This window comes from Schistocerca serialis, chromosome 7 (genome assembly GCF_023864345.2).
Source record: "Schistocerca serialis cubense isolate TAMUIC-IGC-003099 chromosome 7, iqSchSeri2.2, whole genome shotgun sequence".
Taxonomy (NCBI): domain Eukaryota; kingdom Metazoa; phylum Arthropoda; class Insecta; order Orthoptera; family Acrididae; genus Schistocerca; species Schistocerca serialis.
This window is the reverse complement of record NC_064644.1, coordinates 435,557,148-435,570,286: the sequence shown is the minus strand read 5'-3', so window position 1 is coordinate 435,570,286 and position 13,139 is coordinate 435,557,148. Positions and strand designations below refer to the sequence as shown.

At 41.1% G+C, this 13,139-nt stretch overlaps 1 protein-coding gene across 1 annotated transcript in view; it reads left to right on the top strand.

Annotated features, from left to right (window-relative positions):
- The window catches only part of LOC126413138 (O-acyltransferase like protein-like), a 343,086-nt gene that overhangs the window by 114,526 nt on the left and 215,421 nt on the right, over positions 1–13,139 (top strand). The window lies entirely within an intron of this gene.

The window sequence follows — 13,139 nt, the reverse complement described above, 5'->3', positions numbered from 1 at the left end:
ATTCAATTTTTTAACATAGTTATTGTCTCTAGTTACGGAATGGCTGAACTGCAGTAGTGAACAGGTATTATCGATTACATAGCTATTGCGAACACAAACTCTACTTTAATAATGCCATCGTGCATGACAAATGCTAAGTGCCCAGCTAGGTAATTTGTGATAAAAAGTGAATGTGTGACACTCGTATGGTCTGCCAATGAATTTTAGTGAAGAGTATATTTTTGTGAAACAAGATCGCCCGAATACAAAACTGCTGGATGAGTGGTTCAAACTGTGTATTTAACTAAGGTATCCAAAAGTGGGACAAAATATACCGCTGAAGTTAAAAGCGACTAACTGAAATAATGCGACCAGTGATTCCGTAGTTTTAGTTCGTACATTGTTACCCAACCACGAAGTGTATACACGGAAGCTGAAAATCTTCTCATAAGAAGAACTTTGATTTTTCTCTTCTTTAAAGAAAAATAAACCTTATTATATCCCCATTCCTGGAAAGGGTTCTCAGTTTAAGTGGTCTACATTGTAGTGCTCTTACATATTTTATACTCAAATTGTCCAGACCGAATAGGTCATAATGACGTCTGCTGCATAATGACGTATGTTGTACATTATAGCGATGGTGTGTCAGTTAAATGGGGAATGAAATTACCTCAGCTATGACAGTGAGGAAACGCCTGTCTAAAATTTGCATAATGGTAATTTTTCACTTGTCTCGTAGACAAGTAATTAAGACGATGTTTTCCTCTAAGGTTGTGGCGTTAACATCCATCTCATTACTGTTTATGTATGCGGTTAACCTACTTCTAGCACTCCTTCATTAGTACCAAGTCTGACGTCTTTGGCTGCTACACAGTTCCGTGTAACATTTTTTGTTCGCGCCGCGTCGGCAGAGTACTTTAGATTACCCGGTATTCTATCCCCGTTTGAGCAGTACCGAAGAACGTAATCTGTTTGTCTTCGAGGGACATATTACATTTCCTAATGGCACTCAGATAAGTCTTATGGCATTCCCCTGATAGTTGAAATGACCTTGAGAGTGTGCTCGTTTGCCTGTTGACTAAAGCGAAGATTTAACAGATCATGGTTTTCCCGTCAATACAAACTCTCTGGGGTAGCCTTACCTGAGTTGCGAATGTGCAGTTGCTGAAAGATATATGATACCAACAGAAGCTGATGGCTTCGTGTTTCGGGATTTAGAGTAGCGTTAGAGAAGTGTAAAGAAGAATCACTAAGATATACGTCATTTGCATCACAATTTATTTTATCGCGTAGCAGTAGATGCTAAAATGGCTCGAAATGTCAAATGGCTCTGAGCACTATGCGACTTAACTTCTGAGGTCATCAGTCGCCTAGAACTTAGAACTAATTAACCCTAACTAACCTAAGGACATCACACACATCCATGCCCGAGGCAGGATTCGAACCTGCGACCGTAGCGGTCACGCGGTTCCAGACTGTAACGCCTTTAACCGCACGGCCACACCGGCCGGCAGTAGATGCTAAACATACATTTCTGCATATTGTTAATCAGCGATGGAATGCCCAATTTCAAGTACTTGAATAGGAAACGTGACAAAATATATGCGAGAATTTCGGAGAAATAAATGTGCTGCATGGATATGAAAAGTTACATGTGAAGCTAATAATTACCCAATTGAGAAATACAACAGAAATGTAATGTCGGAAAGAAATATTGGTTCTTAGTTACGATAAATTTTTATTCGCATACAACCTTCAGAAGAATGACAGGTTTAATAAAGACACATCATTCAGTTCATTTTTTACTCTGAGGTTTCTGACCGCGAAGACAAACCAGAGTTTCGGGATATTACGAAGACGAGAGGTATTACGATGAGACAGTGGAGGGAAAGACCCAGTAAGAATACTGCGTCAGTAATGAAACCCAACGTAGAAATACATTATGGCCGTAGATCATCAGCCTCCATTTCAAAATTATAATTTGAGAATACTATTACAGAATACATTAAACTTTTAGATTTTTAATACAGAGACCACGAAAAATTGAACTTTTTCTACCCTCATGTTTCAGAGCAAGAACGTAGCCAGGATTTTGTCAAAATGTGGGTTCATTTTGTTAAAGAAGACACTAAAAAGGCTCACGTTTTTCATTTTATGCTGAAAACACACATGTTTACTTATTAATTTTATGTACACACTTTTCTATCTGGAGGCCTTCATAGTATTTGATCTATAAAATTAAGCAAGAGAGGCTTAAGAAAAAAGTATAACATGTATCAAAATATGCAATTCAATATTCCATTATTTGGGAATATGATGGCTTCACTATATGGGCAAACGAATAAAAATTCGAATCTAATGTACTGCCTCTTTGCCAACAAAACACAGATCATCTTCCTCATATAAGATTTGCTGCTGCTGAGCAGAAGAGTCTCAACGCTGGGTTCAATAAGTTTCAAAGTTAAATTGATTCAAATCTCTTTTGAGAATAGCTATATTTCTCCTGTTACAAACTTACATTTAAATTTACGGCTGATATGCAACCAATTCATAATGTTTTCAGCACATCCCAAATTCCTCAGTTTTCTTAAGTGATAATTTTTTTTAAAAAAGTTATTATTTCAGCGCTCAACTTGAAACTATGGCAACAAAATTTATTTATAAAACAGAACGGAGTGTACAAATACTATGAGCTACGGTTCTGGGTCCTTGACACTGATTCCCGCATTGATTTCAGCCAGACTTCTAATGTATTACTCCGTGAACAGGCTTCTCAAGGTCCAACAGCACCGACCGACCACTCTGTCATTCTCAGCGGAAAGGCATCACCGATTGCGGATGTGGAGGGGCATGTAGTCAGCACACAGCTCTCCCTGCCGTTGTTATTTTCCGTAACCGGAGTCGCTACTTCTCAAACAAGTAGCTCCACAATTGGCCTCACAGGGGCTGAGTGCACCCCACATGCCAACAGCGCTCTGTAGAACCGGACGGTCAACCGCCCAGGTGCTAGCCAGGCTCGATAGCGCTTAATTTTGGTAATCTGAGGGGAACCAGTATTACCACTTTGACAAGACCTTTGGCCTTCTAATGTATGCGATTTCACTAATGAGTTTGTATTTATCCATGATAATATGGTTATACTGCCTTTGAAACTCCTCTCCAATGTACAACAAACGTTGCCGTTTATATGTCTTATTCGTAATGTCCTTGGAATAGTGAATCCTACCGTCACAACTCTCACATATTTATAAATAAACTTTTATATGATATTTATTTAAAAATACATTAGTCTTGTGACGGTTGGACTTACTATCCTGATACTATTTTATACGATGTTTATTTAGAAATACATTAGTCTTGTGTCGGTTGGACTTACTGTCCTGAGGATACTAAGAATAAGACATTTAAAGTAGAACATCGTTCTTTAGTAAAACTTGAAGAAATCATATACAGACATTCCGCAAGTGAATCTTCTTTGTGCACAGACACCCAGGACAAAATAACGACCACTGACAGCCTTCCAATATATATATTGTTTGTAGTGCCAGGACTCTCCAAAGAGGTGATCGGCTCGTCTTCGATGCAGATCTTTTCATTTAAGCACAGAGGTTACATCTTTAATTGGAATTGGGATCAGTAAGGAAGGAAAGGTACTGGCTATGGCTAATAGCAAGGGACCAACCACGGAATATTTTCTAACCTGAAGATGGGAAACCATAGAAAATCTTTTTCAATGATTCTGGCGGATGGATTCGAACCACTTCACCTCCCGAATCAGGGATTATTAGCTCAGTGCCTCAAGGTGCAGAGCTATCCTGCTCCATGGAACACTTGGAAAAACTGTTGTTACATTGTTTCCAAATGACGTAAAATACGTTGCAACTTCTGACGCTTCATGTGTTTCCTTTAACTGTACATATTTCATCAACTGATAGCGCGTTAATGCGTGCATTTTTAAGGTTTAGTTTTGCAGAGAATTCGTGGCTTCAGTTATTATAGTATTACAGAAGCGTAAATATATTCTGTAATACAGACGGGAGGTTGCAGGGCGCAGTCGGCTCGGACGAATTCAAGCAGTTCATTGAAAAATCACATAACCCTTCCACTCTCCACAAACCTCTCCCCTTCGTTCCGTATCGGAACTGGTTTTCATAATTGAGTACTGTCCTGTTGATGAAACTGGAGGATATTTTGCCAATAATTATATAATTTTGAGCAAATATTTTGGAGAAATGCAACCATCGCCGTTTGGGCGACATTTACGTTCATCAACGAGATTTTTGGGCGACACAGAAAATCCACTGATTTTAATTCAGTGTAATCTGTAATGATCTTTACCGCTCCGCTGCATTGTGTAATATTGAAATATTCCAAATCCCGAAGAGGGGTGCGGGGGGGATGTCGGTTCCAACATTAAACTGGTGTAGATAGGTAATTAGGCTATAATAGTAGTGAGTACATATTTTTAAGTCATCATAAGGCCAGTGGACGCATCAATATCGGGTTTCCTCTTCTTTCATGTTGCTAACTTATCCGTAATTAGAAACTATTAGAACCGCAAACATCACATAACAAAACAACAATTGAACTTAAGTAAGGGCACCAATGTAGAATAGTTGGTCTTGTGTGAAGTAGGAATAGGCGATAGCAGGTAGCTTCAGTCTGTCGTTGGCCTTGTTGACTGCCGATACTGCTTATAACTTTCCCGCCATATGACTGAAATCAGAATGTAAGGGGGCGATCTAAAAGTTTCCGTTCGAAGGCCGTGTAATCCAGAATTTGTATGGCACTCAGGCAAAATCACCGTGAGCATTGAGGCAATCATCCCACCGACTCACCAGGCTTGGTTGGGTAAAACACCGTGTACTGCTGCTTGAAGAAGTACGTAACTGCCTGCTGTACATCCCCGTCCGACGGGAATCATCGAATCTTCAAAGCCTTTTCTTTCAGGGACCGAAGGTGTGATAACCGCATGGGGAGGGACAATGACTGGAAGGGGTTACTCGATTGTCTCCCACTTGAGTTGTCGTAACTTCTGCGTTATGACATTTGCGGTGTGGAGACGTACGTTATCATGAAGCAGCAGCATCCCTTTCGCATTAGTCCTTGCTTTCCGACAGACATGCTGCCCCATACATCCAGTTGATGTCCACCAGTATCTGTTCGTCGGCAGTCAAGAAATGAATAACAGTACGCTGGTCCTGTTTGGGCGTATTTGGTAACATCGTCGCCACACTTCATATCTCCGCATTTACTTCATGCCCTTAGGAAAGACACGAATGTCGCACCAATCCCTCGCCCTCGTGTCGGTGCTTATATACCAACATCGGAGTAGCGCCAGGTTGCATATACAAAGCGGCAACGCCCTCAAACGGAAACACTTTTTGTTTGTTCTTAATATCTTTTAATTTCGGCGGAGGGGGGTACCCTCCCCCCTTTCGCTACATTCTTGTTCGAAGAGTAAATTTACCAAGTGAGACTGGAAACAAACAACATCACAAAATGACTTTATGGCTGTTCTAAGAATTTAGAGCAACACAATGTCAGAGTATTTATATTTACATGCAAAATTATATGATTCATATTAACGAGATGGTAGTTAACCCTGCAGATCAGTACAATTCAACTGGTTAGCCGATTGAAATTTGTCAGTGTCATTTATTTTTCCTAAGAAATAGGCATTTAACATACGCTGGATTATTTCAATGGCAGGTCTGATACCTTCAAACTAATATCAGTTGAGTAATAATTATGAACGATATAAAAATTAAAGTTTAGAAATTATGAGAGTAACGTGTTCCTTATGTTGCTGCCTACCTGAGGATAAATAGGTAACTTTGTGTAAAGTAAGTTATAGGTGTGAGAAAAACAGAGAGAATGATAAATCTTAGCCATAGATTAACAGTTTATTTCTTATTAATATCAATATTGGTTTTCTTGAAGTAGAAAGGAATAGTGCGGCAGAAATTCAAAAAGAATGGACGGAGAGCAATTAAAAACCGAGGCACGCTGACTTCTGAAATTACGGCTCCTTGAGAAATTTAAGAGCGAAATTTTCCATCACCAGCCTTACAATACGGCGAATGACTTCCATCCCATCTATGAACTGAAGAAGTGTTGCTAGGACAGGGCTTGCAGTTTAACGTGGAACGTCTAGAGAACGTCACCTCTCATTTCAATTCCTCATCGGTGACATTTCATGAAGAGGGTATCGGAAAGTTGCCCAGAGGCGCGACAAATGCCTGGATCGCACGGTGATTACGTCGAAAAGTTTCCATAACTACACGTAGGTTTTAATAATAAAATAATTTTGCATACACGGTTTTCTTACTTTGACCTATCGGAGAAAAACTACGCTCGTAGCTGTGGTAAGATATCGAGATATTGTAATTATTTTACTGGTCTGTAAAGTACAACTGCAGACCACAGGTTCCTTACACCAAGATACTCAGAAAATATCCTTGAATACCGCCTCTATTAGTTTTAAGAACAAATGCAAGAATAAAGAAATTCCGTCACCTTCACGCTGTTCATCTGGGGAAGGACGCACGAGAAGCCTCTAGCAGGAAAGAAGAGGCGACATAAGTCGATGTCGCGGGCCACCGACCTTAAAGGTGCTCTCGAGGCTGAGACCCCGGCACTCTTTGTTCTGGTCGTGTCACGTGGGCTGACTTCACACCAATCGAAGCCGCCTCACTAGAGGTGTGAGGAGCGGATGGCGTGAATAGCGCCGGCACCTCTACCCCCGTGGCGTAGCCACAGACGCGCCCATCCTTCACGCCTTCACCTCTGCTGCAACACCCACCGGAATGATAGCTTCATTTACCTTTAAATTGTCGTGTTGTCTGCTTATTTCCCTGAATAAGGATACCTTAAGCTGCACATTGTTACCGCGAGCAGTACTTTCTCGTGGCATACATTTAGTTCGTGGTAAGGCATTTAGCTGAATAGCTAGTTACGACTGCAGTTTGACGTCCATTGCGTTGCTGTTGCAGGCAGTTAAAATGTAAGAAGTCGTTCGTATGATCAAGCAGTACAGGGTATTACTTATAAGGCGCTTAGACACGATGGCATGTGAGCCGCTTTTATGTGCTCGATGAAGGATCCTTGCGGCCAAACAAGGATTCATATTTCAGCCGCCATTTGCCTATCCTGGGACAATTAATATGTGTGAAAACTTACAACGATTTTACAGAAATTGTCCAGGAAGTACAAAATCGCTCGGTACTTCCCAACCCAACTCCTGTATATTGTTTTTTGTCAGTCTAACAGAATGCGGGCGGGCATTATCCTGGAGTACCATCACATTACGCAATCTTCTTGGTAGCTGTTATCGGACTGCGTCTGCAACACGTCATAGTTGTTGACAATGAGTGCTGGTGCAAGAGTTCGCAGCGTTTTTCCATGAGTTTAACAATCACAAGAGATACGCTTAACAGAGACTATAGAAATTAATAATATATTCTCCTTGAATATTTACGACAATCTGCCAGCTCTGGAATAACTTCAAGGTGGCCGAGTGGTTCTAGGCGCTTCAGTCTGGAACCGCGTGGCCGCTACGGTCGCAGGTTCGAATCCTGCCTCGGCATGGATGGGTGCGATGTCCTTAGGTTAGTTAGGTTTAAGCAGTTCTAAGTTCTAGGGGACTGATGACCTCAGATGTTAAGTCCCATAGTGTTCAGAGCCATTTGAACCCTGTTCGGAGCGCATTTTCATCTGTAACGGAAGTTCCTTGAAGGTTGTTGGATAGGCAGCAGGAAAGATGAAAATGTGACGGCGCAAGATCAGGGGAACGAGGTGGGTGCGGAACGACTTTCCAACCCAACTCCTGTATATTGTTTTTTGTCAGTCTGGCAGAATGCGGGCGGGCATTATCCTGGAGTACCATCACATCACGCAAACTTCTTGGTAGTTGTTATCGGACTGCGTCTGCAAGATGACACAGTTGTTGACAATGAGTGTCAGCATTGACGTTTACATCCGGAGGAAACAATTCGTAGTACAGCACACCGACCCTGTTCCGTCAGACCCATAATACTATCTTTTGTAGATGCGCCCAGGTCTTTGTACTGGGGTTGCTACTTTGTTTGGACTCAACTACTCCATTGTTTTCCTTATGTTAGCATAAAGACGCCATTTCTCATCAGTAGTAATGACACGGGATAGGAAGTGTCGCCGGCGGGAGTGGCCGAGCGGTTCTAGGCGCTACAGTCTGGAACCGCGCGACCGCTACGGTCGCAGGTTCGAATCCTGCCTCGGGCATGGATGTGTGTGATGTCCATAGGTTAGTTAGGTTAAAGTAGTTCTAAGTTCTAGGGGACTGATGACCACAGCAGTTAAGTCCCATAGTGCTCAGAGCCATTTGAGCCATAGGAAGTGTCGGTGTTGTTCAGCAGACAATTGCACCCGCTCATTTTTATGGTTTTGGCTTACATTATGCAGTACCCATACACCCGATATTTGAACCTTCTCCATTGCGTGCAAGTTCTGAAGTATAATTACGTGAATTATTGCTGATTAATGAGTTTAAACGATCTTCATCTAATCCCAAAGGTCTTCCTGAACATCGAGAGTATTAATGTCAAAATGATCCTCCTTAAAACGAGAAAATTATTTTCTCGCCATTCTCTGTCCAGTTCCACTATCCTCATAAACGGCGCAAATGCTTCTGACTGCGTTAGTTGCTGTCACCTCTCCATTGAACTCAAACAGAGAAACATGTCGGAAATGTTCCAGTTTTTCCAGTCGACACTCCATTTTCTAGTGTACAGGCTCCACTGACTACCACCAAATGACAATATGATAATATGTAAACTCAAATAGCAACAGTGATCTAAGGTTTAATCTACGAATGACTGAAATGCATCGAACTGTTCGCTGAAGACTTCGAGACAATTTCTTTTTTTAATTGTAAGTTACTTCCTGTTATTAAAGTACGATGTAGTTATGGGTCCAAGCAGGACACTAGTAGTTATTCCATCGTTTTTTTTTTTACCGACCGTATCCTCAGAATTCGTCCCCTTATCAATTTCGTGTGTTTCATGCTTAACTCTATGCTATTCAAAGCGTTGTGGATCAGCTGAGATACGAGGAGAGGCTGCAATTCACTATCTGTTTCGATTCACTTGGCACCCTGTTCCAAAATCTGTACCCATAAGATAAAACAATGTAGAATATCCAGAATGCTATTTTATAGCGTGTGGGAGTTCGTGAGAATGAGGCAGCCGCTACGGTAGGCAAGGGGGTGTGCACCCCACACAATTTGGGGTATACTGTGTGCAGCAAATTCATGAATGAGAAAGTTCGCAAAGAGTCATTGCGAATAAGAGTGGCTGGGCATCGTCGATAAGAAGTTGTGTTCAGTAGCTGGTTTCATCGTCAGTAAAAGGGACTACGATCGTGTTGCTTCTCCTTCCGGCTAGTGAAACCGGATGAAGCATCCTTAACACGTCTTCAGGTAGAATACAGCTTTCCTGACACGTGACTTCCTTCTCACACATCAGTCTCTGGCTTAGTGTTTAAAGTTCAGCAAATTTTCAACGAGTATACTTTCCACCATAATATGGAAGAAACCATTTTATTAGGGGGTGCGCGCCCAGGGTTAAGTGACAATGACATAAACGTGGCTCATTTTTAAAGACACAGTTTGGTTTATTCTTGCTGAAGAATGACTTGAGCAAAAGTGAAAAACGCTGGCACAGAGCAAATATTACAATATTTTAACTAGCCTTTCGTCATGAATGTATTTAATGTAGATTACCTATATCTCATAAAGTATTTGTAAGGGAGTAGATAGTCACGATACTGAACACCCTAAACAGAGAAATAGTAAAGATCTCTATGGCATCCGTTACATATCATGAGAATCGTGTTCGAGTATTAGTAGACGAACGTACACATATAATCAATTTTCTATCCTCTCATATGCAAATGTAGAAGGATAGCGGAAATTAGTATTAATATGAAATGTCATCTATTTAGACAGTATACAGTGGGTTGCGAATTGTTTATTTCGATGCACATGTCCGTATTACTTAAGATGAGATCAAGCGCGGTGGCAGACGGTGGTACTAGAAGAAGGAGACGTGAAGCACCGCGGCTCAAATGTAGCAAGCTGAAAGCCAGGAGGTGGCAACATTTGTCATCGTCAGATTTTAGACGGCTGTAGAATCACAGTTGATGGTACAGAGGATAGTTACCGGTCTGTGATCCACTGTTTATGACAATAGTCTAGACATTAGCACAAGGTACGTGAAGGTATACGAAAATGATTTTTTTCCCCATAATTCATATTTACGCCCAATATTGGCGGGCCCTTTGTTGCTACTCTAGGTCAGTAATATAGGTACCGACACAGACTATCACCACCTTTTAATTCCATGCAACATAAAGTCAAATTTAAAACATACAACCACTTAACCAAGTGCACTCTTAAAAGGAACGTTGAAGACTGCGACAGTGTCAAAATTTTGCAACAAACCTATGACCAATTGTTATGAATCATCACTCTATTTAAAAAGAACTAAGTGCTATAGATTAGAAACTATATGTAGATTGCTGGCAGGTTAGAGATCTAAAAGCCAGTAAGGAAAAGAACAACACTATACTCGAAAATTACTGACAGATGTAGAAAATAATGTAAATGAAATACATAAATATATGTCTAGTTGAGTATCATGTTCTGTTCACCATTATATTCATCATCCGATATTCTAATGGTATAATTTCCAGAGACACACAGAGGGATTAAAGCTGGTCGTGCTGTCGCGTATCCGCATTTATACCGATGTGATGGTTTAGTACTCAAACGTTTATGGTCAGAATCACGTTCGCGGCATCAGCGCTTGAGTTTTTGGTAGCTATTCTACCCAGTTCCATGTTCATGATTGTGGAAAAGGGTGCGGAACTGATATTTGACTACCCGGCCAAAAACAGGATCGGCCCTATTCTCGAATTGTGGATTTCGCTTAGTAATGAACCTCTTCTCGCAGATGCTGTTAAAAGAGCAATTTTCTCTTATCGCCAGCCGGCATATTCTTCTTATCTACGTACTTCACATGCCGAGTCAGTGGCTCTTCACCTTCATTCTATTCCGCATTGTGTGGATATGTGAAGGTGGCATATGTTCACAACTGTTCCACTAAATTAAGATCTCTGTTTGAAACCAGAAGGATATTTTTTCACGACATGCTCATTTTGCATTCGCTATTTTGATTCTTATGTTTTCCATCTGCTCGTTCTTCTTGCGTTATTTTGATTGGACGTAGGTTAATTTCTTCACTTTGTCTACTTCTTAACAATTTCGATTTGATAAACTTATGTCTGGAGCTCAGTTTTGTATGGAGGTGTATATTTTGTGGAAGTGTACATGGGCTGTGAGCTAAAAAGGAACGAACTGAAGCGTTTGATAGGATGAAAATTAAGTGGTTAGCCAAGATAAGCACAAAACTGACGAGAGGCGAAGTTGGTGTAGATGTAACAGGTAAGTAAGAATATGGCTGTAAGTGCTAAGGCGAACAAATAGTCACAAGAGAAAAAAATTGTACTGGGCCGCAACAAATTAGCCGGAAGACACAACTAATCGGATAGAACAAGGTATTTGAAATGTATTTAATCCGATATTTCACGAATATGTATGTAAACATGGAAGCTGATGTGGTAAGGGTGCGGGAAGGTGCCACAATAACGATATATTTACAATTTTTTTTCTTGCTTACGTTTTTGAGTTATGCTGTGTCCTAATGTGAAAGTTTATTTCGTAAAAGAAAGTGTTCTAACGTGATATCAGAAAAGTTTTGCTATTGTTAAAGGTGAAAGAGGTGCTTATAGAAATTTTTTAATACCGCGTCAACTCATTTTAAATATCTTCTCGTTTCAACCACATCGCTTTTTGGATAAACCTGGCGTTCCACAAGTTAATAACTAAAAAATCTATAGCGAATAGTATAACGATTTGTAGCATTGTGTCCCTATAAAACAGATAATCTTATCTTGCAATCTGCACGTCAGTAGGAATGGTTCAACTATTGCCTCAATTTCACGCTCACCACACATCTCCCTAACGACGCGCCGTGTGTGGCCTGCAGACACAATAACAGCCTTCGTTGAGTTGCGTGACAGCCTTTCGTTCGAGAAATGACAAGCAGGAAACGATCTGCGGACTTGAGAGGTCGCAGGTTGATCTTACGTAAATAAGTTCCCAGAGACCGACATTGTCAATGTCCTTGCCTGTCACAGAGCGTTCTTACCCGCATTCTAGGCGGCCCTGACTCAGTCACAGAGATCCACTGAGGTGGCGCAATGGTAAGACACCGGACTTGCGTTCAGGAGGGCGCTGGTCCAGATCTCGGTCCATCCATTAAACCTTCGGTTATCCGTAGTTTGCGCAAATAGCTAAATGCTAATGCCAAGCTGATTCCTTTGAAAAGAACACACATAAGTTCATTCCCCTTACATTTTCTACCAAGTTGCGTTGAGTCCGTAATGACCGCGTCGTCGACAGGATGTTAAACGCTAAACTTCCTTCCGTCCATCGGTTGCGGAGCAATAACTCTTTGACCATATTTCCCTGATTACTGAACGGCAAAGTAAACCCGTACTGAAATTTTGAAGGGATTCCTGATGACAATGTTGAGGCACCTAAATGAAAACGCTCACTTTTTCGCATCACGTAGAGCCTCTTTCTTCAGAAAATTTTAATCGTCATCATCAACTTCAACACTAGCCATCTACGGCTCGATAAAAGTCACGTGCACTCTTGGCCAAGCGATAAGGGCTTCGACAATGCGCACCCTCACCAGTTAAGCCACACTTTCTAATGTCAAATATGCGATATCAATTTAATAATCTCCTGGATCTTTTCTTACGTCTTGGAAACGAACAGTGAACTCCCTTGGTCCATTTACCACCTTCATTCGCATTTCTACATATTCTGATCGTCTCGATTTCATTTTTATTAGTCACAATTAAGTCTTCCATATCACTTGGTACTCCCGACCTTTTGTTTACCTCTTTCTCTTACTAATTCCTGAAATGCGCTGTCCCACTCATTGCTGGTGGTGAACAGTTTCCGCATTCAAATTCCATGCCTCATTGACAAATTTGGAGCTGCTAACACACCCCGACTGTGTAAGTTTTCTTTTTGAGACATGAGGGAAGCT